General features: G+C 39.4%; 2 protein-coding genes across 5 annotated transcripts in view; one reads left to right on the top strand and one right to left on the bottom strand.

Moving 5' to 3' along the window:
* CMSS1 (cms1 ribosomal small subunit homolog) overlaps positions 1-27,705 on the top strand; it is a 372,794-nt gene that overhangs the window by 35,255 nt on the left and 309,834 nt on the right. The window lies entirely within an intron of this gene.
* The window catches only part of FILIP1L (filamin A interacting protein 1 like), a 293,518-nt gene that overhangs the window by 23,624 nt on the left and 242,189 nt on the right, over positions 1-27,705 (bottom strand). The window contains exon 1 of one of the 3 annotated variants that reach the window (XM_043892564.1): positions 21,269-21,401. The exons of the other annotated variants lie outside the window; for them this stretch is intronic. The gene's annotated coding sequence lies outside the window, so the exon portion shown is untranslated. Of the gene's footprint in view, positions 1-21,268; positions 21,402-27,705 lie in introns of those variants that run through there. 3 annotated transcript variants of the gene reach the window in all.

Raw genomic sequence — 27,705 nt, forward strand, 5'->3', positions numbered from 1 at the left:
AACTCTAGTCACATGTTATACATTGTAACCTCAGGCCTTATTCATCTTGTAACTGTAGTTTTACCAGCTCCTTCCTATTTCCCCCATTCCCATAGTCCCTGGAAGCCACCATTCTACTCTGTGAGTTCAACTTGTTTTTAGATTCCACATTTAAGCAATTTCCATGTGCCATATGTCTTTCTCTGCCTGGCTTATTTCACTTAGCATAATGCCCTTTAGATTCATCCATGTTGTCACAAATGTCAGGATTTCCTTCTTTTTTAAAGGCTGGCTAATATTCCACCATATATATGTGTGTGTGTGCATATATAAAAATGTATTTGTGTACTGTAGATATATGTTATATAGTGTATCATATGTAACATATGTGTCCATCAATATAAATGTTATACATTTATTTATATTTATATACATTTTATAAAATGTACTTTACACATATATATGTATATATGTGAACTGTTTGCATATTTACATATGTAAAATACATTTGTATTTAAACACAAATACATGCCACGGTTTCCTTATCCACTCATTCGTTGTCAGACACTGAGGCTATTTCCGTATCTTGGCTAGAATAAATAATGCTGCAGTGAACATAGTTATAGATATCTCTTCAAGATAGAGATTTCATTTTGTTCAGGTAATTTTGTTTTTAATTTCTTGAGACACCTTCATACTGTTTTCTATATTGACTGTGCCAGTCTACATTCTCATCTATAGTGTACAGGAAATGTTCCCTTTTCTCCACATCCTCTCTAGCATTTGTCATCTCTTGCTTTTTTGATAACAGACATCCTCACAGATGTGAGATGATATCTCATCATGGTGGTTATGCATGTCCCTAATGGTTAGTGACGTTGAGTACCTTTTCATACACCTGCTTATTTGTGTATCTTTTTTAGAAAAATGTCTATTTGGGTTCATTGCCCATTTTTTAATTGGGTTATTTGGATTTTCTGCTGTTGTATGAGTTCGTATATTTTGGATATTAACCCCTTATCAGATATATGTGGTTTGCAAATATCTTTTCCCATTCCATAGGTTACCTTTTCATCATGCTCATGGTTTTCTCTGTGTGCAGAAGCTTTTCAGTCTGATGTGATCCCATCTGCTTATTTTTGCTTTTGTTACCTTTGCTTTTGGTATCAAGTTTAAAAACTCATTGCCAAGACCAGTGTCAGGGAGCTTATCCCCTGTACTTTTTTCTAGGAATGTTAGTTTCGGGTTTTAGGTTCAAATCTTTAATCCATTTTGAGTTTACTTTTGTGTGTAATGTAAGATAGGAGTCCAGTTTCATTCTTTTGCATGTGCATGTCCTGTTTTTCCAGCCCCAGTTATTGAAGAGACTGTCCTTTTCCCCTTGTATATTCTTGGCTCCTTTGTTGAAGATTAACTGACCATACATGGATGGGCTTATGTCTGGGCTCTCTTTTGTGCTTCACTGGTCTCTTGCGTCTTTTTTATGCTAACACCAACTGTTGTCATTATTATAGCCTTCTGGTATACTTTGAAATCAGGATATGTGATGCCTCCAGCTTTGTTCTTTCTCAAGACTGCTTTGGCTATTCAACATCTTTTTGGTTCCATATACATTTTAGGATTGATGTTTCCATTTCTGTGAAAAAATACATTGTAATTTTGATAGGAATTACATTGAATCTTTTCATAGTTTGGGTAGTATGGACATTTTAACAATATTCTTCCAATCCATAAACATGGAACATCAGTCCATTTTTCTGTGTCTTCTTCATTTTATTTCATCAGTGTCTTACAGTTTTTAATATACAGATCTTTTACCTTCTTGGTTATTAAACTTCTAATTATTTCATTTTAAATGGGGTTTTCTTAACTTCTCTTTTGATAATTTGTTCTAAAATAATTTTTTAAACTAAGTACCACTTTGCTGGAATCTGGAATTTTGTATTCAGGGTTTAAATAACTGCAGAAGATACATATTAACATCTGCCATATAATCTAAAAGTCATCATTGGCAAACCAGTCAGCCAAACAGGCATTCAGGAAAAGTCTGGCTTTTTTTTTTTTCAACTTAAGCCAATGTGTAAATGCACATCCCTCTGGCAACCACTTCATTTGTGAGAGAGATGAGGCCCAGATGAAATGACAGATACTGTTATTTGCGTATTTCCATCCAGTGGTTGGTCCTGAAGCTGCTGACGCTCTGCTCTCATGGGACTGTGTAAGAAGTAAGTGTTCCTAGAGTTGTCCCTACGTCTGTACCATTGAGGGTTTTGCAACCCAGGAAAATGCATTCGGTGAGATTCTGTTAAGTATGACTTTTTTGAAAAGGAAGCTTTTAGAGCACAAGCATTTTTTTTTTTTTCTCCTGGCAGATCAGTCTTGGAAAGCATGTGTGAGAACTGCAGGTATAGACACTGATTCCTTCATGTTCTTCATGCTTGTGCTCTGAAAAATTCTTGTGTGCATGCTCAAGAGTATATGTACTCCAGTTTGAAGAATCTTTTCTTGGAGTACTCATATTCATGTTGAAGGACTGACACAAGAAGATTATAGGAACAGTCACTGAATCTTGTCCAGTGAAAACAGATTGTAGAAGCTGGTTTTATGGACGCAAATGCGAGGTAGTTAAATCCAAACTGGTTTACAGCAGTGGCTTATGACAGTTCTTCTTTAGAGTTTCTCTTATGGCTTGGAAATGTTATAATTTGCTGCGGTTTATCGCTATTATTATGTGCAACGCCAGCTCCTTGTTTTTTCAAAAATAATCACATCTGTCATCTTGAGTGTTCTTTGGTACTAGCCATAATGCTGGCTCCTTATTATAAATTATACATTCAGAGCATCTTTGCAGTTTTTATTTACACACAGACATGTCAGCACACATGTATGACTGTATTTTATCTCCTCTATGTAAGACTGTTAGTAATTGCATCACATAAGACATAGGAAACAGATGGTGTGTCTAAATGCTATAATGCCAGTCATACCCATAATGATTTATATATAATTCTCATCACTTTTTATTTTTGTTTTATTTATGTATACTACAATCAACACTATTAAAATACAAGCTTCTTAAGCACAGGACATATGTCTGATTGATTCATTTGTGTCTTCTACAGTGTCTACTACAAAGCCCTTACATGTAGAAGGTACCAAATGAATGGTTTTTTAAATGAATGAATGAACATTTTCCTGTGGAAAATACTGTACTATTATCCTAACTAATTTTATTCATTTTTAAAAGAAGGTGCTCTGGTGCTTACCATGAGCATGGTTTTAGGTATTTAGAAAAATTGTGTATGATTGGTTGAGTACCGTGTCCTCTGGAAAGAATCGAGACGGTTGGAGTATCTTCTCTGCCTCCTTGAGAACCCTGTGTTAGGACTCTGTGTGCTCGCTTGTCTGAGAAGGGAGAGGCTGCCAGTGTCCACATCCTAGTCCCTCCCTCTCCTTGATAATTTCATCTCTGCACACAAAGGGGTGGCTCTTTTTATTTTTCCTCAGAGCTAGAGCTCCCCTGGACAAATATGCTTGTTTACTACACAGACAACATTACATCAACAAACAAATGAAACTGAAAAGGAAATAGTCATCTCTGACCTGACCACCCTAACACACCAATTCTGGCTCTGCTTTTTCAGATTCTTTCCTAATTTTTCAGACAACCGGCCCATATAAATAAGCTTAGCATGATTATTGACCAATAAAACCAGTTTCACAAGCCATTAGTGGTACTGTGTTGTTTCTGGTAGCTGCAGAAATCAACCTATAAGTAGTGAAAAACTTCAGAGTCAGCTTAGCTTCTCATTTGTCATCCTTTAGGAGACAAATATACTGTGTGGATCTTAAATGTAAAGTTTTTGATGTTATGAATATAGCAACACTTTTGTTCATTTAATTTGCAAACAACAAAGGAATATAATACCGGGCTATACTGAGATGAAGAGGGGAGGATCCTGTTCTCCAGAGTTTGTAGGCTCTTGGGAAAGATGAGCAGATAATTTCAGTGCAACTCAGTAAAATCTCCATAGCAGCGGTTCTTAAAACTTCTTGGTCTCATGACTCCTTTATACTCTTAAAAATAATTGAGGACTCTGAAGAGCTTTTGATTGTGTGGGTTATGTCTACCAATATTTATAGTATTAGCAATTCACACCAAGATATTTTAAAATATTTATATATTCATTAAAATAGTAAACATTAATAACGTATTTTTTTTATGAAAAATCACTTTTTATAATGCCAAAACTTGGTGGAAAAGACTGTGTTGTTTTGTATTTCTACAAACTCTAATACCTGGCTTAATTGAAGGCAGTTGGATTCTCAGATCTGTTTCATACATCCGTCAGCTGTCAGAACAATGACATCACCACACATCACATCTCTGGAATACTCCTTGTGAGGGACTGAGTGAAAAAGCTAGTGTTACTGTGAAAATAGCTTTGACCTCATAGACCTCTTGAAAGGGGCCATCCCTTGAGAATCACTCTTTACCTCGAGGATAGGTGGTTGAAGCATAAATGGCAAGTGTGTCTTTCTCTGGAAAAGTCTTTGGTTTAGGCTGTCACTTCTGCAGGCTGTTACTGAGTGAGCCCTTCGCTTCATAACACACTGATGAAGTCCCCAGATTCACTGGCCTAGTCACTGCTTCAATGTTTATGTCATTAATTAAACTAATTGCTCCCCATAACAGCTAGGTGGAAGATTCCCTTCCTTCAGAAAATACCTCTTTCCCAGTTCTTAGAAAAATCCTAAATGACAAAGCTCTCTCCATAAGACATCATGTTTTGTTTCAAACCACAATTTGAAATAAGGGCATGGAAACCACTGAATGACCTGGTTCTTAAAATGGGTTCATCCACAGTGCTGTGCAGGTCAGCTGACAGTTAACTCATTTCAGACTTTTATTATACCACTGTAGTAAGCAACTACTGTGTGCAAAGTACCGTGCCTGTTATTTAACAGCTTACCTTTTTTCTGTTAAAACCTGCCTGTATATTTGCAGATATCACTCTAGTCAGAATTTAAAATAGTTGCCCATCAACAACCAGATAGTGTGATGATACCAAATCTTGTTTGGTCTTTTCTGAAGATAGACAAAATAGTGTATCTCTCATCCTAGACCTAACTGTGTAACCTCACCTTGATGGCTCTCAATGCCTATATTTGCTTTTCATTCTTTCCATGCTAGTTTAATACATTACTTTTTCTTCTTGATTTAACAAGTTAACTGATAAGCAAGAAACTACATACTCTGCTTTATTCAGTTTTATGTCTGCTCTCATGGCTAGACTTTGATAGTCTGCTTATGATGATGACCCCCTATATCTCTTAGCAATTTTTATCTAATATGTAATTTTAATTGTTGCATTGTATTGATAGCAGCTGGGTTTATGGCTAAATAACCACAGAATTCTAAGTAGTTTAGAGTAATTACATGGAATTTGTTAGAAAGCTTCCTTAGGTTGAGATAGGTTCTTGGTAATCAACCAGTAATTTGTGTTTCCTTGCTCGACTCTCTGCTTTTTCAATGGGACTTTTCACTGTTTAGTCTAATTTTTAAGAGCACTCATAAAAATAGCTACGACTAGTCTTTTTTATTCTATGTAGGCTGCTTCCTTTTATTTCTCTCAGAAGTCAAAGGTTTTTAAAAAAATTACAGCTCCAGCATACCATAGTCATAATGTAATGCTTGATTCATTTGACTTGGTCAGCAAGATATAGAAGAAACAGTAACATGTTTTTTGGCGTCTTCTAGCCATGTATGAGTATAAATCTGTGTCTGCTTTATGTCCTTATTACTGAAGATACTGTCATCATCATTGAGATCACTAGGAGACACCATAAATGGGTCCAGATCCAGGAAACTGGGTTGCTATTTTCCTTCACTGTGAAACAAGAATTGGGGCAAGAGGTGATAGAGAAGGCTTTAGTTGGTGTCAGAGAAATATAAAGTAAAAATGGGGCACGGTGAGTCAGGACTCTTCAGCATCTGAACAGTCTTGTTTGGCTCCCCAAGGGTCATAGGAAGTGAATTAATAAGATGCAAATAGTTGAACAACCTATTAATTATCAGGAGGTTAAGGAGCTTTTAGCAGAGAAACAGGATCCTAAGAGGAGCTTATAAAATCCTCAGATTGAGCAAAGGGACCAGCATTGGGAGAAAATCTTTAAAGAAATTCAAACAAAGAATCTCCTAGAAAGAAAAACTAGTGAAAGGAAAAGTTTCAGAAGCAGAGAAAGGTCCGCCTAAGAGCTCACCGGCACAAAACTTGAGGAGAACAGTCTCCTTCTGAGGCCGTGGAGTCTGGTCTAGGAGACACGGCACCCTCCAACAAACGGCCGGGCGGAGACTTAAAAAGGTGCTCAGTCTAGGGCCAGGGGAGGAAACGGAAACTTGAGGAGAACAGTTTCCTTCTGAGGCCATGGAATCTAGTCTAGGAGACACTGCACCCTCCAATCAAACGGCCGGGGGGAGACTTTAAAAGGTGCTCCGTCTAGGGCCAGGGGAGGAAACGGAAACTAACAAGGGAGTTACGATAAGGATAGCGTGTGCAAATGTGTACCAGCATAATTACTTAGAGCCTGAATTATATGTTGTTACTTCCTCAGCGCTATGTTGTCAGTTGAGTCACTTTCTAGAAAGAACTATCGGGTGATGGATGTTCATTGAATACCAGTAAGCTTGTGCTTTCTTGACGCCCATTTTAATTTTTCATATTGAAAAGTGTCTTCTCAGATGAATTTTTCTTTTCGCCATTTGCTGAATAGGTTTTTTTTTTCCTTTGCTTTGAATATATTATAGCCATCAAGAAGAAACTTTAAAAAACAATTACTTTGAGTATGCACTGAAGAGCCATTCACGTTTCATGTTCTCCCTCCCCACCGCTCTGAATGTGGTTCTTAATTATTTGAAAGCAGTTCCTCAGATCAATATTTTAACATTTTTTTCTTCTCCAGACTTTCCGTTTTGATTGCTACACTAAAAAACAAACTTAGGGAGGAAAAGGCAAACCAGCCTGTCTTTTAACAGACTGAGACTTCAGGTGCTTGGCCAACTGAAAGTTTCACCTCCCTGATCTGTCGAGGCCTGCCTGGGGCTCCCACAGGCATGGCGCCTTCCCTGGCTGCCTGTTTCTTTTCTAGAAGCATGTAAAAAAGTCCCCCAGCATGTGATGCCTTGGATTGTCACAGACAGAACTATGCATCTGTATTCCCAAGAGCACCTTGCCTGGTAGACAGCATGCAGAGCCATCTTTAACTTGATGGTAATGATGATATTGGCTTGTCCCCAGGTTGCTAACACTTTGACTGTGTATCATTCTTTCCATTTCTTCCTCCCCTCTCTGTGGGTGACTGGGTACCCGCTGTGATCTGTGTTCTTCTGTATCTTATTGGCTCCACGATGGCAGTAGCCTGCTTTAGGATAGGAATGAGGTCCTCTCTGCTGCCTGTTCCCTACTGCCCCAGCAGCAGATGGCAGGAAGCAGTGCAGGTGGCTAAGGGCAAGGGGCAGGCAGGATGACTGACGGAGCCAGTACACCCCCCAGCACTGATACACCAACGGGAAAGAGGCAGTGGAATCCTGTGGGAGGCAGGGTAGTGCTGGGGGAGAAATTGAGATTTTGGAGTTCAGTTTTCAAAGCTGAGTCAGTTTCCCCACTTCTACCCAGGGTGACGGAGCAAGCAGTTTAACCTCTACAGGTCTCATTTTCTTCATCTGTGGGACAGAGTTAATACTGGAACCTCCCTCATTACAGCACTGTTCTAAGGGTTAGGTAAAACAATCTACACAAAAGCACCTCGCACACTGCCTGGCACAGCACACGTACCAGTTGTTACTGGAGCAGGAAACCGACGATGAGGACAGTAGGGGAGAGCATCTGGGGGCAGGGAGTTGCCGCTGGTAACCACCACTTTAGGGCATAGTTGATTGTTTTTGAAAACTTACGAATGTCAGAGACAACAAAGAGATCTAACATTCATAACTCTTCACTATTTGCTTCTGAAATATATTTAGGATCAGTATTTTCCATTTCTCTTTTGTTCACAGGTCTACACCACAAGCTCTTCTCCCTTCCTGGAAGAGTACGATACTTTGAATGTGCATTATCCAGTGACATGCCAGCATACCACAATGGATGCTAATAGCTGATTCTCCCAAAGCCTCTTTGATGTTCTGTTCATGTTTCTCCTGTTCCTCGTTTCTTGCGTGTAAATGTGCAGTGCACTTTCTCTGCTGAGATAATATGCTCCTAGACAAGTAGACTTGTCTATTGGGGGACTCAGCGGTGGGGTGGGCTGACAGATCTTTTTCTGTATGTGCTACTGCTGGGTTTAGTTTTCATAGTGGAAAATGTGAAGAAGACTATTGATGATATTTTCAATTCTTTTTGAGCATTTCATTAAAAAAAGTACAGACAGGTTGAAGGATACCCAGGTTATCTAAGAAGGAGGTCATTTGAGGTTTTCATACTGTTGTATACTTAGCTTTGTAATTAAAAGTTTTCTTTGCTCAGTCTTAATTCTTCACAAGTCTGAATTTCAGTCTTTGATTTTAGATGAGCATTCCTAAATATATAAAATACATTTCAAAATATGTATATAAAGGTACAGGATCCCACGTCATCCTTCATCTACCAGTTCCTCTTCCCCAACTTATAACCACTGATACTAGCTTCTTACATGTACTTCTATAGTGTCTTTATGAGTAAACAAGAAAATACAAATAAAGATTCTTATCTACCCTTTTTTATATAAAAAATAGTTTATTCTTTATCCTTCACCTTGATTTTTGCAGTTAAGCATTTTTTGGAGATCTTTCTAGTAGATCAGTGTTCTTCAGCAGGGGCAGGATATGGGAATAAAAATCAACATGGCTACTAAATCTTTACAACTTCATGCTTAAAAAATTAAAATTTGTAGGATTTTTGAGATGAAGTAACAGAGGAAGAGGAGTCATATATTTTTGCAGTTTTGCATTTTTAACATTAAGATAAACTGTAATAGTAATATTCTTTGATTATCATGTTATGACAATAGCTTAACTGATTTATATCTGTTTTTATAATGTCTGTGTGTAGCATCTACAATTTCCTTAGTTAGGAAACTGAGGCCCAGAAAGATTAAATACCATGCAAGGCCATTATTACAGTAACCCCGGTACTGGAACACCGACTCCGATTCCCAGTCGCTGTCCAGGGTGTGATTTAGTTTATAGCAAAAAAGAAAAAAGCATGTTGAGGGTCTAGTCTGTGCCTGCTGATCTTACTTGATCCTTAAAACAACCTTATGAGGTATTATTCCTGTTTTACAGATGAGGGTAAGGACCAAAAAACGAAAATATAGAGAGATTAAATAGTTGCCAAATAGCACAAATAACCAAGCCAGAATAAAAAGTCACTGTCTGCAAAGCATGTGCTCTTTCAACTAAAGAGTCTACGCGTTCGAAAGCCCAGACAGTACTGACCTCACAAGCTTCCTCTTTCTCTCGCCTCATGCTCTCCGAGTTCGTTTGTTCACCCCCGCGCTGTGTCCCTGTCCCGTCGGCCCCCCGCGCTGTGTCCCTGTCCCGTCGGCCCCCGACCCTCCCTCGGCTCCGTCTGCTCCAGGCACACTGTCCCCGACACGGGGGCCGGTGGCTCCCGCGCCCCCGCCTCCCCAGGGGAGGCCCCTCCCCAGTGCTTGTCCTGCCGCTGGCGTGCCTACTGTCTTTCTCTTGCTTGATCACTGGCTGTCTCTCCTACTAACTGAATGTAAGCTTTGTGTGAGTAGGGAGGTAGGGATGTCTGTGTGTGTGTGTGTGTTCAGTGACAGCTCAAGTACTGGCCTGTTTTCTTCAGGGCTGTATTTTCTAGCTCAAGAACAGTGCCTAGTATGCATTTGGTACTCATTAAGTATTTGTTACATATTTGAACAAATACCTAATAGGTAGAAGTAGAGTTTACTTTTGAACTAGAGTTTTGTGACTGTAAGGAATAGACACACAGTGCTGCCACCCTCTATATCTGTGGAAGTAGACCCCACCGGTAAGGAGGGCTGACCATACTACACCATTTTATATGAGAGACTTGAGCATCTGCTGATTTTGGTATCTGTGGGAGTCCTGAAACCACTCCCACTTGGATACCGAGGGATGACTGTTAATAGTTCCTTTCTTCTACAATCATTGATTAAGCAGTTAATCATTTATTGAGCAATTACTACATGCCATGTACCATACTAGTTCTGAAAACAGTCATAAGAAGCAACTATTATTATTCTCATTTTACAGAAAAGCAGTTTGTCACCACCATGACATACATCCACACTTCCTATCTCATATGTACCATCCTCTTCAGTGAATATATGTATTGTAATATTCTGCCCATGAAAGGCACAGAGAATCATTACCACTTGCAATCTACTGTTTTGTCACTGTTATTCTCTATAAGCTCTCTATAAGGCTACTTTGAGCTTGATCATGAGACATTAGCAAATATTCCCTTAATCATTGTAATAATAAAACACGTTTAGTCATCTGGCATAAATTCATGATTATTTTTGGATAGTTTAAAAAAATTGTGACTTTGCCAGTAATAACATCTCATGTTCCCTAGAGGAGGTAGGTTTGTCATAAATACCATTTCCGTAGAACATTTCAAGGAACTTAAAGTTCTCGGAAAATATTTTTAACAGGCAGCCTTTTCTCAAACAGACTTCAAGGGCATGATGCTGTATACCCTTAAATGTGTATTGTATGTATTTTATCTTATTAATAATATTTATATGTATTTGTCCTATTGCAAAGTCCATTTATATTCAGATGTTCCTTTAGTGGATTGAGGAAAACAGAAATAAATTCTTTAGAAAAGCATTCTGATGTAGCTGCAGAATTTTGTTTTTAGTCTCTTTCATCCCTTTTTTCTCTTCCCAGATCACAGGTTATTTTCATTCATATATTGCAAATTGGTATTTTGCAAGATTAGTATAATTCCTTTCTCTTAAAGCTTATTCCTTGGTAGGTTGTTTTTCTTTCTTTTATTCTCTTTTTTAAAAAGTCACAAAGAATAATCCTTTTCTGAACCTTACTCTGAGCCAAAAAAAAAAAAAATTTTTAAGCCCCTAGTTCCTATAAGTTTTTTTTTTTTAAAAGGTCTTCCTCTTTTATTTGGCTTTCATACTGAATTCGCTGGCATTCATATTTAACATAAAAGGCCAAAGCATGGAGCAGTCATGTGCCAGAGTGGATGAGTTCACTGGTTTTCACCTCCCTGCAGTCTGGCTGCCTGTACAGAGGCAGCGGCTAACATGGTATGCTTGGGAAACCAAACGTTTCCTAACTTGTTAGTGGGAAATTTAGACTTCAGAAATTTAGAAACCACAACAACAGACGCTTATGTTTTATTGTGACTACTGAAGTCACAAAGCTTGCCGTGAGAAACAGGCTAGACAGGAACCCCGAGAATGTAAGATGTGAGACATGGTGATCCCGAGAGAACTTCCGTCTTTCCCCTTTTCCATTTTAGCTCCAGTAAATAAGTAAGTAAGGAAGGCAAAGGAAGTAGGAACATTTAATACCATTAAATAGTATTTGGAGGTCAAAGCATTTGGAAGATGAGGCTTGATGCTTGGCCTGACTGCATGCTGAACAACTGACTCGTGAAACACAGTGAACATCCTCCATCTACCCTTACTCACTTTTCCTATTAATAGTTCCTGAAGGTGATTGGTTTCTGTCTCCTACATGATGTTTGGATGAATCTGGGCCACATGTAAATTTTAATTACAGACAGGTGGGAAAGTTTCTGTTGGAATATAAAAGACCATTTTTCTTGTGGACTGTGCATGTCCTCTTGCATACATTTTAAAAATTAAAATTATTTTGGTCATCTAACCTTGTTTAATTTTCCATAACAATTCAGAGCATTGGGTTGTATTTCCCTTTTCTGCCACTTTTGAGCATTGAGAAGACAGAAAGCATGAACACAGAGTTTGATCCTATTTTCTCTCTTAGAAGTTGGGTTCTTTTAAGATGAATGTATTCTAGAGAATATTTAGCTTGTGCAGTACGGGGCAATTCCATCAAGATGTTACAGTGGTTTGCAACAGGACTGCTAGAGGTGAGAGCAGTGACTTAATACTTTACTTCCCTGGGCCCCGGGCCTGTTGGCAGTGGGTTTTGTCCTTGGGCAACAGTGTCCCCATTTAGTTATATTTATCTGCATGAGAAATTCTGTTTGTAGCAGAATTGAAGAAAAGGCTATATAGTACACCTCTGCGTGTGCTATATGAAGACCAATCTGTTTTGCCCTGACCATATCTTACTTTCGAATTTTATTTCATTTTAAGATTTGAATTTTGAGAAAGGGCAAACTATTTCACGCTTGCAGTAGTTGAAAACAGTGTCATTGTTTTTTCAAGTCATTGAAAAAAAGCACTCACTTCACTCTCCCTCACTTTTAAAGTTCACTCTCTTAAAGTTCACAGCTAAAAACAAAGAAAAAAAGCAAAACCCCAATTCTCAAACAACAGACAAGGCACTTTCGGAGGAGCCATGTATTCAATGGACAGGAATATTTGACCAAAATCTGCCATCCACTTAACTGTGTGACCTTGGCTCATCTGCGTGCTACCTCAGCTGCAACATGGGGAAAGTAATACACCTTCATCTTGATGGTTTACAAAGCCTTTAACGATCCTCAAATCCCAGTTGCACATGATAAAAACCACTACCAACCTTAAAGGGCTTTCCTCATCGCTCAGTTGGTAAAGAATTCACCTGCAATGCGGTTCCATTCCTGGGTTGGAAAAATCCCCTGGAGAAGGGATAGGCCACCCATCCAGTATTTTTGGGCTTCCCTTGTGGTTCAGTTGGTAAAGAATCCGCCTGCAATGCAGGAGACCTGGGTTCAATCCCTGGGTTGGGAAGATCTGGAGAAGGGAAAGTTTACCCATTCCAGTACTCTGGCCTGGATAATTCCATGGAGTTGCAAAGAGTCCAACTTGACTGAGTGACTTTGACTTTCACTTCATCAACCTTTAAAGTCCTTTCCCTCCTTTCTTTCCTATATAGCACTGTACACAAATTCACATGTCAAAAATGTATATTCCATTCTATCAGAAGAGATTTTGTGACTCATCTGATCTGTGGTTCATAATAGGGGAACCTTTATTGGAATTTCATGGGATTCACATTTATTTTGGGTTCTTTATATGTCAGGCATTTATTGTAGTTAGGTTATAAGTGTGCTGTAAAAGTACAGAAATAAATCATTTTAGTGTCTGACACCTAAAATGTTACGCTAAATTGAAAGTATAATTAAACTGCAAATTGAACACCTAAGAAGTATTTAGTAGTTTTTGAAAGGGAATCTTTATTGTCTGTGGCTAGGACATAATATATGCTACTTAAGCTCATGCTGGAACATCTGTCTCACCTATTTGTGTTATATGTGTGCCTCTCCAGCCTGGTAGGACTTTCAAGGTAAAACAGGGAGATTCCAAATTAGCTTTTAAGCCTTTTGCTCTCTCTCCTTGATCCTTTATTCAGTGACTTGGTTTTTATTTCAGGTGACTGCAACTTCTTTAGGAAAGTTTAAGTGGGTTTCTCATACTAGGGATTCCTTACCAGCAGAGAAATTAGGATAAAGGATAACCTCATTTTTCAGAGTGGCTAAAGTTAAGCACTAGAGACATGGATTTTCTCCAATAAGCTTAATGCTTTACTTCCCCCATGGCTGGATTACAAAACCATGAGTTCTTTGGGACTGCATCCTGCAAAGTACCTCCTGTTTGGCCCTAAGGCAACCCCTTGCACCTCAGCCTGGTGGACCCCAATAGCATCAGATGCCGATTGAGCATCATTCTTATGAGCAGACTGGCATAATATCTAGAATAGTAATAGGTACCATTTACTGAGTGTCTCCTATGGGTCTGGCATTGGGCCAACTGCTTTATCATCACTTTTAATCTTCATTTTAAGGATTGAAACCACTGTGGGGGTCCAGGTTGTTCTAAAGGCCAAACGATGGAATTAAAAATCTGACTTCGGGTATTCTGATGCTGGGTCAAGCCTTCTTTCTCTTTTTACCTCAGATTCCCTTTTCAGGGTAGACTTCCAAGGAATAAATCTGTCATTTTTTAGAATGCTACATTTACATTTCATTTTATATCTTTTCCATGAATGTTCCCTAACTTGTCTGACCCTGGCTGAGTTCCCACAGCTCTTAACGGTTTTGTGGCACAAATACTGTGTATCATTTTATACTACTTTCTAGTTTGTTATGTTGTATTAGTTTTGCTCTTGAACAACTATAACTCCTTAAAGATTTGATACCTCTGTGTTCTCCACATGGGTCTGAACTTGGTACATACTGGATGACCAAACGATTTGAGAGGTAAGAAGACCCATTTCTAAGGGGAGCATGACTCCGTCTTAGACTGAATGCCACCTAAAGTTCTCAGAGTTTACTCTAATTATTATTAGAGCAAAAGAAAGAGAAGTAGAATTTTGTTCCTCTTTTTCCTGTCACTTTTGAGGACGGAGAATCATTCAGTGACATGAAGTCACTTCAACACAAATTTAAATCAAGTTCAGATGTGGGAAAACTAGCCAGAGAATGTTAACTTTGTGTTTCTTTGCATCTTTGCTCAGGCCAGTGAATTTTATGGGACTGTTAGAAGATTACTGTGTAGCATAATTTTAGGGGACATGAGTAGAACCATAATCACTTAACAAAGTTGTTCTCATCTTTATCTAAAAGATCTTGGTCTGCCCCAGGTAGGCAGTTGTATGAAAGCCTGAAGGATAATATGGAACCTCAAACATAATGTATTTCTTTTAACAAAATGAGTGTTTAACTACTTTGATGATAAATGAATTGATATTATTCTTAAAGAATAATTAATCTCATTAGCGGCAAAGGATTACTTTTCACAAAACTCCACAGAATGATTGACATCGTCTGCCATTCCCAATTAAGTGACCAGTCCCTGTTGAGGCTGAGGGACTTACACAGTGTCTCACTGCAGGCCCTTTGTCTTCAGCAAGAAGGAACTTTCTTATGCTGTCCCCAAGCAGCTCCTTCCTTTTCTTCAAATGTAACAGCAGCGGTCACTTATGTCTTGTCAGCCCAAATGTGATAAATATTTTACATTCCTCTTATGATTCTGCTCAGAGCTTTGTTTTTGTTTTGATTCACTTAAAAAAGAATTTTAAAAAGAGAGAAAAAAACTTGGTTCACCTTTAAACTTTTGTTCTGAGACTGGCGGGCCATGAGATATGACAAATCTAGAAGGTTCACTCTTGTCAGAATCACTCATCTCGAAGGTCTGACCTCATCCTTGAGGCTGCTCTTGATAGGATGATTCGGAGCTCTCACAGGCTCAGGGCTATAGTTATGTGAATCTTGCTTCTGGCTTTAGATTGGGCTTTTCCCCTCACATTCTTCCCATTTTCTTTAGCTGATTTGTCTCTGTAATGAACGATCAGTGGGTTGTATTTTTATAGTCTTTGGCTCTACTGGACCAGAATTCCCTCGGGGCTGACTGCACACTATTCTGTCCTTTACCTAGTATTGAGAGATGCTTATAGTGGATGACATCATGTCCTTTTATAAGTTAATGGAAGCCAAGGCTACAGGAGGTTTATGCAGAGCATGGATGGCAGAGCCAAGAAGAGTAGAACTTGATTTACGAACCATCATTCCTACTCTGTAGTCTTAGTGTTGAGATAACACTATTTGTCTATCAGTTTAGTGTCACTAGTAAATAAGCTTGGAGATTGACTACATTTGTGTTGTATTCTTCTAAAAAATAGTCCCACATGGTTTATCTTTACTTAATTTTTATGTACAGCTGACCTACATTATCTTGTATTGCTTTATCAATTCAATAAAAAAAGAGCCTAAACAGGACAGTGACCAATGATTGAAACCATTGTGCAAGAGCTACTGACGATCTTAGCCCTTGTCACCGATGGTAGGTGTGGCTGTGCTAGCGACATGGTGTGGCGTGAGGAGAACTTAGTTGCTGGGCTTGCCCAGCCTTGCACTGAGCCCAGTGCCTAGTAGACACTCAGTAAAAGTTTGGCACTGATGAGGAGTCACAAGCCCTAGGCTGGCTTCACTGGTGGACACTGGCATTACCTAACTTTGAAACTACAGAAAAATCATTCCTTTTCTGTAAAACCTGGCAGATGCACTGGATAATCCACAGAAACTCTGGAATCAAAGTATATATTTGGGAAATGGGAATCTGCTAATTTCTAATCACAGTAAGGACAAACTGTTTGGTCCCCATGAATGCAGTAGGGGCGGGCATTCAGCTGAGGCACAGAGATGAGGGGGAAACAGAGGAATACCCTTCATTAAAGACAAAAGCACTGCACTCTGCTCTTTCATGTTTTGCTTCCCGTCCACTCCTTGCCCAGAGGCAATTCACCTGGTACTGTTTCAACATCTTCATTCTCATTATTCTGGGGAGGATGTTTAAGTGAAGTAGGTAGAGGTGGGTCGGGTCGACAGAGAAGCATCTGACTTGAAGTCTGCCTACACAGATATAATGTACGGTAAAAGCAGACTGCTTTGACTTCACCGCCTTGACTTAATCTGAGCCTAATTTGTTTTCTGGTTTTTGTTTGTAAGTCAGTTCTATGTGGTTTGATGAAACAGTGGCAGAGATCTGTTTAGGGCTTCTGCACAGAGTCTGAAGGGACCCTTCCTAGTCCACTGTTCCCAGAAATCCTCTTTTCTTACCAAATAAGAAGTTTCTAGGTTGTAATTTGTTCATATGTTCATTCAACACCCTTCTTGGCCTTGTGACATACCTACTAACTTAACTAGGTCTGTCTTTTCTCCAGGTGCTAGGCACAAAGTGGTAGCAAAACTCACCCTCGAGGGATTTATAGTCCAGGAGATAGATGATAAACAAATTAGCAGTTAATGTGCAGTTTAATGTCATGAGAAATGCCTGCTATGAAGGAAAGAAAAGCAAATATCACTGGAGCTTAAAGCCCACAGTAACTTCCTCTGAAAGTTTTGGGAGGGTTGTTTCAAAGGCATTGAGTCACTTTGGGTTTTTAAAGGGAACCTGCTAGCAGGGGAGGTATAGGGAATGCAGAATGCTTAGCTGGAAGGTGCTGAGAAGAGGTCACTATCATGTTAGTGGTTCAGGCCTAAATGACTTTAACTGTAAAGCATACACACTCTTTGCAGGGCACCTCTCAGCTTTTGGGCAGACAGCGAGCTTTGCCACTCAAAGGACCTGTAAGTACATTTATTATTTGTTTTCTTTGTTCTCCCTTTATCACCTCCCTTCCATTGTTGTAGCCTGGTTAAACTGTATTGATTTTCACCTCCTTCCTCTTTGTCTTCTTACTACTTGTACTTATCAACAAGAACTTTGAACCTTTCTACTTTCTTTTTTAAAACGGATTTTATATCCAAATTAACACCTACAGTACCAAGGCTTCTTCTGGGGCTTCTGTTCTCATCTTTTCCTGCCCTTCATTTAAGGGGAAACCAAAGGCTGCAGTCTAAAAATGCAGGCGGCCCTGGCTCTGCCTCTGAGCAGCTCTGTGTCTCTGAGGCAAGTCACACAGTGGACATGAATTTCTTCTGCAAGGTGAGGCATTTGGGTCGGATGGCCTCCAAGGCCTCTTCCAGGTATCAAGTTCTGTGGACATTCCCTGCTAGGGTGTGTGTGGGTGGGTGTATATGTGCACGTGCATGCATGTGTGTGTGGGTGTATATGTGCGTGCGTGCGTGTGTGTGTGTGTGTATGCACTCACTCTCTGGGGCCTGGGGCATCCCACAGTCCATAAGAATTTATCAAGGCACGTCTCAAACCACATCTGTGGGATTGAGTGCTATTCTGACATAATACACACTCTCTTTTACTGACAGTAACTGTCCTTTAGGCTGGAATCAGTAGCTGTCATAAACAGAAACAAGGAATTTACACTTCTCCCTGTCCCGGTGGTAGATACACTTAGCTACCTACTCCTCTGCATACCGTCTTACCCTTTCCCCCACACAGAGACATATCATTTCCTAAGCTACTCTTTAAAAAAATAATAATTGTACCTTTAAGAGTTAACCTTATTTTGAAACCAGTAGGGCAGAGGAATGTGAGGATGGTTAGACTGGAGAAAAAACGCTGCTAATGTGTTATTCTCTATTCTTGGGCTCAGAATGAAAACTGCTGCTGTCCTATCTAACCTGCTAAATTAGAATCTCCTGGAACAAGGATGAAAAGGGAATCCTCCCATATCTGAAAAAGAACCAAGTGACTTTCCTTGGAGAGCCTTCCCACTTTTACTTGTCTTGCAGCTTTCCCAGTCAGAGGTAATGTTAGAAGGCCAGGGGAGAGAATCTCAACTCTGTTTTTAAAAAAAGGAATGCAGGAAGACTTAGGACATTGGTGGTGATGATCTGCTAAGGAATTAGTGCACCTAACCCTCCAAGCAGAAACTAACTGGCCAGTGGATTTTCTAAGTCTTTGCAGCACACATGAAAGAAACATAAGTGATTGAGTTGGTGGCCCGTATAGACTGTAGTGATGGCAGAGGCAGCCATGAAAATGTTTCTCTGAAAGTCTTATGCTGCATATGCAGTGTCTCTTCATCTTCAAATCCTCATTTAAACACAGTTTACAAAAACTAAATCAGTTTTTATTGAAGCTAAATTCACAGTCAAATGTAAATTAAACTCTAAAAATCATTTAAAATTAATGATAAGCCCAAGAAGATAAGGTGTGTTCGATTTTTCCAAGATAATGATTGTCTATGTGGATAACAGATTTCAATTCCTGAAGCAGGTTGAGACCAATATTGCTTTACATACCCTGATATTACTTCATAATATCCAGTCTTTTATAAACAGTTCTCTTCCTGCCCCCCCTTCCTTCTTCCTTTTAATAGGAGGCTGTATTTTCTTTTCTCCATTCACCTTGTAAAAGCATTCACTTTGCCCTGAAGCAATAGATATAGATAGAACATGATCTAAGAAGAATTAATGGAATTTTATTCTTCCTCTCTCCCATTTTCATTTTTTACCTCAAAATCCATTTATTACTAAAGGCAATTTTTGGAGGGGGAGAGGTAGCAAAGAATCCTAAAACAAAATTCACAGCATTTTGAGAAAGCAGATTAATGGGAATTCCAAGTGGACTTGAGAAGTTCTAAGCTTGACTTGTATTTTCATATTGACTGTTACTACAGACTTCATTACAGCATTAGGAAAATATCACAAAAATACCAGGACTTAACAGGTAAGGTTAATCACCATAGAAAGGTAAATGAGTTTATTAATTATAAAATTAATGTTTTATTGAAGATGTAAAAATTCACACTGATTCAATCCAAAACATTTTTTCCATCATACAACTTGTCTCAAGGACTAAGAAATGCTCACTAAGAGAGTACACTGTGAGATAATGTATCCATGAAAAATCTCTTTTAACTTTCAATTTTAAAAGGGATTTTAACGGGTGATTGTTCTTTGAACTGTGCTTTAAAGTTAATAGATGGAAAATAGTGTGGAATATTGAAGTGTGTCATTTAAAATTTTTTTTACAAATTGATGCTTGCCTGTTTTAAAAAAAGTAAAATGCAGACTCTGGAAACACAGCTGTTAGAACTTTGATAGAGGTTATGATTTTCAACAGTTGAGCTATAGTTTATGATACAGATGGTACTTTGGGTAAAGCTAAAACAATAATTGATGGTTTCTGTTTCCCTCCTCCTCTATTAGATTCAAAAGAGTGGAATACCTTTTTCCCAAGACAGGAATCTTTTTCAGTTTCCAATTACAGCATATATCAAGTAAACAACTTTGCTGTTGCATATTCTGTACTTCTCTCCAGTAACCTGGGTGTTGTCCCCACTCTCTTCTCATTATGGTAGGCTTCCCTAGATTTGAAATAATAGTTTTGAGGAAATCCTGCTTCTCAATACTAACCTGCAGTTTATAAAGCCTATCTTCAGGCCAAGGAACATATAATTTTTCTTTTAGAATACTAAAACCAAAGGCCTGCATTGCTCCAAACAAAATTAGCTAACAAAACAAAAATCCTCTGAAGCAAAAATGGCAGGCACCAATGTCATATACTTTAAAAAAACTCAACCACAGAATTACTAGAAATACAGATATATTCCACATTTTGACCAGGTTAAAAAAAAAAATCTATGTTTCAAATGATAAATAAAACAAAGACTATTTTACAAGGAAAATAATTCTTTCACACACTTTTTCTTAAGTTTTGTTTTATAACATATGTTCAGACCAAATAAAATTTAAGTGATAAATCATTTTTTCATCTCATATTCCAGTGTTTTTGACATAGCATATTTTAGTTTTAATTCCTCTGATTTTTATTCTGAAAAATAAAGTAAAATAAGTCGATTTTCAGCATCTGCCACTTGTTCAGTTATCATAGTGTAAGGATTCATTTATAGCAGTAGTCTACTCGAGGTCTAGAGGTAATAAATAATGGCTCAAAATGCCACTGATTAACAAAATTCTTCTATGGGCTTTACTTTTTAAATTTATTATGTATTTCTACATCATAAACTACTGTGCAACATATTACTGTACAGAAACTAGCTTTATGTTTCATTGCAGTGCAGTTTGTCATTTACCCATTGACTGGAGTTGAAGTAAAAAGTTAGAACACAAAACTGTGATAGTTACTTTTTTGTACTAATTAAAACTTGTTTTTAAGACAGATTAGCATTTGTAGGAGTTTTCTGAATCTTAAAAAGTGCTTTACTTTTAAAGTTAGATCCATCCTAATTACAAGATATATTCCTAACAAGAGTTTTCTAGTCTTTCAGATGAAGATTTATAAAAGAGAGAGAGGACACTGGGTGGGAATCATATCCACTGCCCTGTGGTAGGTAGGTTTTCGCTTTGTGCTCTTGTAAGTCCTAAAGGACTTTGCGTCCTAAGAGAGATAAGACCAGGAGAGTTGTTGTATTACAGCAAATCCCGCACCCCCCCCCCCCCCCACCAAAGATTTCTCAATAGAGGCAGAACACAGTGCATAACTTATTTGGAAGGCGTCTGTAATACATAGTCATCCCTCACCTCTCCACATTTAAAAATAGATCCCAGATCTGTATTCTCCGTCAGAGAAAACTTTTTAAGTTTTGTGTAAATTGGGAAAGGTTTTGATTCTAGAGTTCATTGGACGCGCTTTTCGAAACCTGTTTGCAGTTCGTGATGCTGATAACTTTAAAAGCCACCTACAGACTGCCTGGCTCTCCGCTCCCCTTGCTGGAGCGGAGCGGCTCTCCCGGGCTTACCTGAGTCGCCTGCGCCGGGGCCGGGCGGGGACCGGGCGGGGGCCGCAGTCGCGCGGCGTCGCGAGCGGGCTGTGCGCGCTCCGGGAGTCGCCCGAACAATGCGAGCGGGGCGCCGAGCGCGCCCGGCCTATGGGCGTTACGTCACTGCGCTGCCTTATAAGGCGCTCCGCGTGTGCGGCGCGGGCGGCGGGGGCGCCGGTGACAGCCAGACCCGCAGCGGCGGCGCTGCAGCGCGCCCCGGCCCCGCCGACGCTCGGACCGTGTGAACGGCCCCTCGGTCCCGGCTCCCCGCGGAGGGGAATGGGCGGCGGGCCGGGGACGCTGGCGCCCTCCTGCCGGGCTAATCTAGTCTTTGGGGGTCGTGGTCGATCAGCTTGTAACTTTTATTCCTCTGGGGCGCTAAAGCTGCTGTTGTTGCTTGGGATTCTTAAATATACATCATGTTATTCTTATGTGTGCTTTGTAAATACGTTTTTCTTAAGTTTGTTTTTTGCTCGCTGGGGGCGGAGGCAGGGTGGGGAGGCGGGAGAGGGAAGCGAGAAGTCTCTTTTTTTGGTGGTGGGGCAAGACATCTCCGGGAGTGATTTAGACTTCAAACCTTCTCTTTCCTCTTTGTAAAGAGTTAGGGTCCTCAGAGGATAGTATTTTATTTCCTGATGATGTAACTACCAAACAATTCTTCAAGTGATGATGGGAAGGCCAGATGAAATCTTATTTTTTTCAGTGTTTTTCCTGAGAGGAGAACCTCATTCCTCATTTCTGCATGCCTGTATTTTAATGAAAGTAGTTAAAACTAATCAGTTTATTTGGCAGGGACAGTATTTATTAAAGAAATTTAATGTTTTGTGCTGTACTTTCAAGATAGTATAAAAATAGAACTTCAAAACTAGTTTTAATTCATCTGTTCTTTTCTACAAATTAAAACAAAATGCAAAATACCTGAGAGGAAAAAAGAAACTGACCAAGTATGACTGAGTTAAGCTTGCTACCCTTTACTCTGGGACAAATTTACTTGTTTAAAAACTTTTTCTAGTAAATGAGGATTAACCTCCTAATTGCTTTGCACATCGATAAAAGAAGTAATCTCAAAAAGTCCTAGCCAACTATATGAATCTGCTAAGTAAATTAGAGACGTGGCTGCCTCATTTATTTGTGAGTTTCAAATAAACTGAGTAGTTTAAATAACTTGAGTCTGTTTAATTTTTAAAATTACATTAAAATAGGATTGCTTCCTATTATGATGTACAATGTCTATGGAATTATTGTTTCCATATGTTTTGTCAAACAGAAATAATAAAAATAGTCTGCCTGTTTCTTTTCTTTAGCATGGAGTGGAGAAAGGCTGCTTGCAGAGGATTTATAGTTAGTGAAAATGGTGTGGAGAAAAGATGCAGGGCCCCAAAAGAAGTGTGTATCATCTTTAATAGTGGGCTCACGTTGACAGTTCTAGGTCACTCTACCTGTCTACTGAGAGGCATATTAAACTAAACCCTGCTTTTCTGTATATACTCATTTAAGAGCTGTGAATGACCATTCACTTCAGCTGAACTTAAATTTTAATATTTGATTTGCAGTTTTGTATTAACAGATGTTAGTTTGTTGGTTTTAATGGTTACTTTGCCTTCTGGTGTGTGTGTGTGTGTGTGTGTGTCTCAGTCCTGTCTGACTCTTTGTGACCGTGTGTGTGTGTGTGTGTGTGTGTGTGTGTGTGTGTGTGTGTGTGTGTGTGACTCAGTCCTGTCTGACTCTTTGTGACCCCATGGACATGTGTGTGTGTGTGTGTGTGTGTGTGACTCAGTCCTGTCTGACTCTTTGTGACCCCATGGACATAGCCTGTTAGGCTGTTCTGTCCATGGGATTCTCCCAGCAAGAATATTGGAGTGGGTAGCCATTCCCTTCTCCAGGGGTCTACTGGACCCTGGAATTGAACCTGCGTCTCCTGCATTCTTTACCACCTGAGCCACTAGGGAAGCCCATGAAGTGTATTTAAATCTTTTTTTTTTTTTTTTTTGGTGTCCTGTGCTTACCTTGTACTTATTAAACATACTTTGAGATTTTTATACTGTTACAAATGAGACAAAATGACTGTTAGGAAAGTTGCATGAGGCACAAATTTCTGAATCTCAGTTCCAAACTGGTAAGGTAAAGTACCTTTACTCAAAGCTAGCATTTTTATGACTTGTTCTGCTTCCTTTCCCCTCTGATAGATACAGAGACTTCCTCACATTTGACACTGCCTTTTATTTCTTTCTTATGTTTTTGTATTTCTGCTTTGCATTTATGTCTATGCTTTTGACTTCCCAGTTTCCCTGTAAAACTTGTCAGGATTATTTTCTCCTTTTCTTTGGTTGCAGTAACTGAAGACTAGAGAAGTTAAATGGCTGCAAGACTTGTGTAGGATTCTTGGAGCAAGAGGAAAGAAGATGAGTGCTCCTACTCCCGTTCCTTGCCTATGCTGTTGCTCCCTGGAGCACTGGTCCCTGACACAGCTATGACTCAGCCTTGCAGCTGAGGTCATGGTCTGTGACCACTCTCTTCAGGAACCAGTGAGTGACTCTCGTGGGTTGAGCTTGTAGCACACACCAGCCCGTCTTAGTGCTCTGCACGCCCGCCATCCTTCAGTCTGCATAACATTCTGAGGTGGTTTATCCATACTTTTCAGATGACAAAACACATTGGAAGGGGTAAAATTGCTTGACCAGTCACACTGCTGGTAAAGTAATGAAAAGAAAAATTTGAAGCAGTGTTTATATGTACACAGGCTTAGTCTTACCCTCCCTTAGGGATTTACTCGGAATCTCTCAGAGGTGTTGTTAGTAAAGAAATAATCAGATTTAACTGAGAAGTTTGTGTCTTTATTTTCCAGACTGAAAGTTGAACTGGGAAAGCTAAAACTCTTCAGGGTCTACACACCAAAGCCTCCCTGATTGTGTGCTGATTAACCCCCGGGAGTGTTTACATCGGAGACATTGTGGATTTGTGTATTTACTAAGATAGTTTTCTTGAGGATGCTGGCAACATGTTCTAATAAAGTTAGAATATTGTAACAGTTCTCCAGCAGTTGAAAGTCGAACATTTTGAAGAAGGAGCATCTTTATCGAACTGACACCAGGGCCCCCTGCGTCTTATAGTGCACACTTCAGCCAGCCATTGGCGTTGTGTTCCACTGCCAGATGTCAATGAGTAGAGTTTTATCTCCTTTCTTCCTTTCAGCATTTTCTTTGTGATGTAATTTTTGTTCTTTTAGCTTCTAACGTATATTTATTATGAAAAGAATAGAGATGTGACCATTGTGCCACAGTCTTGGCTAAGAAAGTTGTTACTTCCGTTTTTACTGAGAACTTTACCGCCCAATTCCCGTATGACTCTTCATTTTATAATCAAGAATTTTGTACAAATAAGTATACCTACAAATAAAAGTCCTTTCTACAGTGAGTAAGCTGATTTATAATGTAAATCAGCGATAGTTTAAGTTATCATTTGGAGATGGCACAAAGGAATTTTCCTAAGCTAATTGCTGTCTAATGTGAAAGTAGGGTTTGTAGGCAGCAAGGCTGGAAACTAGGATATATTGATTTGATTGAACTGTGTGAGGTCACTTTTGTTGAATAGTCAGAAACAGTTGAGTATCAGCAGTTTCCCGTGGGTTAAGCCACTGCCAGGGGGTTATTACAGTGACCACAGCAGCCAATGTTATTAGTGATGTCCACAATGTCATCATTACTTAACTGTTTTAAAATACCATTAACATGTTACCAAACCCAGCAGCCAGTTTCTCTTTGTGAAGTGACTGCTCTTTCTTTCTTGCCCTGTCTCTGTGCCATTGTTTCTTCTTGTGATTGGTAAAGTCTTTTAGTCATCCGAATCAGTGCCAGAGAAGCAGGATTCATCATTAGCTGAACCTTTTCTGGAGCCACCCACAGTTTTCGCTGTTGGCTCTTTAATCAGGTAAGGGGAGATGTACACTGTTCTGTGAGGCTCTGCTGTAAGCTCTGGGATGGTAACGCTAACTTTGAATGGGACACATTTGCCCCTTTGCCTCTCATAGAGTTTACGTGGAAACACTGTAACAGGCAAAGAAAAGCAACAATTTTTATTATGGGCATGGGCCTGTTATGAGAAGCTGAAGGGAACGGGGACAGATCCAGGATGGCATGGGGCGAAGCAGAATGCTGTGGTTCTCCATTGCATCAGGCTGCTGTTGGGTTGGCCAGAGCGTGAGTCTTTGGTGCTAAGACACTCCTCCTGACAGAACATTCTAACATCTCACGGGCAGACTTCATGCCACATGGCTTTGCTGCTGAGCATTGGACAAGCCTGACATGGATGTGGTACTGATGGCTTATCTGCTGCTCCACAATTTAAGAGGAAGGCTAAGGGGACTGAGCCCCACGGTGGACAGCTGTGGAACATGGAGCCAAAAGGGAAGTCTGAGGGTGAAAACGGCTTCTCTCCATGTCAGGGACAATCAGTTTTCTGACCTACCTCTTTCTTTTTACCCTTCTTTCAGCTTTCTGGTGATATCTGCCTTACTCTGTACACATAAATGCCCACATGAAATATCCCACATCCCCAGGCAGCCCATCATTTAACGTGTACACGGAGAGCTTTCACCAGCAGTTAATGGGCTGCAGTGAACTTCAGTTTACATGTAGGTCGTCTCACTTTTACCTGCAGCCCAGGTCTCCTGTCCCAGGCCTCCATATGCGTGCATGCTTAGTCACTCAGTCCTGTCTGACTCTGCAACCCTGTGGACTGCAGCACACCAGGCTCCTCTGTCCATGGGGATTCTCCAGGCAAGAATTTTGGAGTGGGTTGCATTTCCTTCTCCAGGGGATCTTTCCCACCCAGGAATCGAACCCACATCTGCTTGGCAGGCAGGTTCTCTACCACGGAGCCACCTGGGAAGACCATTCATACTTTAGCTGACTTTGACTTTAAAAAGGGACCAGTGCCTTTGAGAAATAACTTGGGCTGATAGCAACAGTATCAGTGCTAATGTTAGGAAATGGGAAATCCTTTATTCACATTAAAATGAATGCTATTTTGTGGCTTTAAAAATTAATTTAAAAATAGTTCAGTGCCCATGTCATAATTTGGAAAATGCAAAAAAGTCAAAAAGACATTTTACAACTAGTCCTACCACATGATTACTGCCAGCTATTAACAATTCCATGTACTGTGTTTCCTTTTAGTCTTTTTCTAAGCATTTGTAAAGCATGATTGTTTTCATACTGTGGGATATAATTGTATATTGTTTCTTACTCTTTTACCTTTTTATATCTATATTTTTAATTATGTTCCTGTCTTTTCTGTAGGCATTGGGTCATTTAAAAGCATTTATTTATGTATTTTCCCTAGAAATGGTGGGTCACAAAGCCAGCCACTGACATCACCATTGTTTTTTCTTCAATAAGTAAAACAAGGTAATGTGTAGTTAATGGTGACGCCTCTGCTTCAGAGACCTCCTGTTCTTGGTTTACGTGGGATGCTGTGGGTTGACTATAGGATACTAGGGAGCATGCCAGTTAGTGAGCAGGATAACTTGGAGGGGATGAAGTATTGATAATATGATGCCACCGTAAGATTATTAAATGGGAAGCAGGAAAAGCCTGCTATTTAGGTCCAGTCCTTTTGCTTATTTATTCCTGTAACATTTTGTGTTTCCTTGGTAACTAATAATAGTTTTGAGAAATTGTTGCACTCACAAGTATTACTGCAAGAGTAAAAAAAAAAAAAATCCTCGAATCACAGAAATTAGACAGAAAAGACCTATTAGGTCATCTTCATTGTCCCTTGCCAGTACAGATTGTTCTCAATACTTTGTTCAGTCCATTTTTTTAAAGGGACCTTGTAAACTAGTTTATGCTTCATGTCTTTTTTTAAGTAAGGCATTTTAAAAGCAACTTCTCTGACAGATTTTTCTGTATCATTGTGAAGCTTGATTTCAGGCTAAGTATTTTTGGAGGAAGACCTATGGATTCAAAGTCAAAGTACAGTTAAACAGGTTTTTTAGTTGAAACTCATTGGAGCAGTTCAGGATGTTACTAGAATAGTTGACTAACTAAGGATAAAACAGATGGGTGAGTTGAATTTATGTTTTCTTTTATCCCTGGAAAGTCAAATATAACAGGGCATGAGGTTAAACTTTTAATTACATAAATTCATTGAAATGGGTCTAGAAGGCCTAAGGAAATAAAGCATTTAGGAAATAAAGAGGAAATAAGAGTAAAATGGCTCATTCTAAGGTTATTTTTATGAAAGAGACTTTTTATGATCTTCCCGCCTGTCCCTGATTCTGCTTTGTCCATTATTTACAGTTGATTATTGCTTGTTGTGAAGGTGGCTTCTGGTTGTTAGATTCTTTCCCTCAGTAAGGCAACTTTTTCCAAACCATGGAGGGATAGAATAAAACTTTCTCATGGAGCAGTCAGTGG

The sequence above is a fragment of the Cervus elaphus genome, chromosome 31 (genome assembly GCF_910594005.1).
Source record: "Cervus elaphus chromosome 31, mCerEla1.1, whole genome shotgun sequence".
In the NCBI taxonomy this organism is placed as follows: Eukaryota; Metazoa; Chordata; class Mammalia; order Artiodactyla; family Cervidae; genus Cervus; species Cervus elaphus.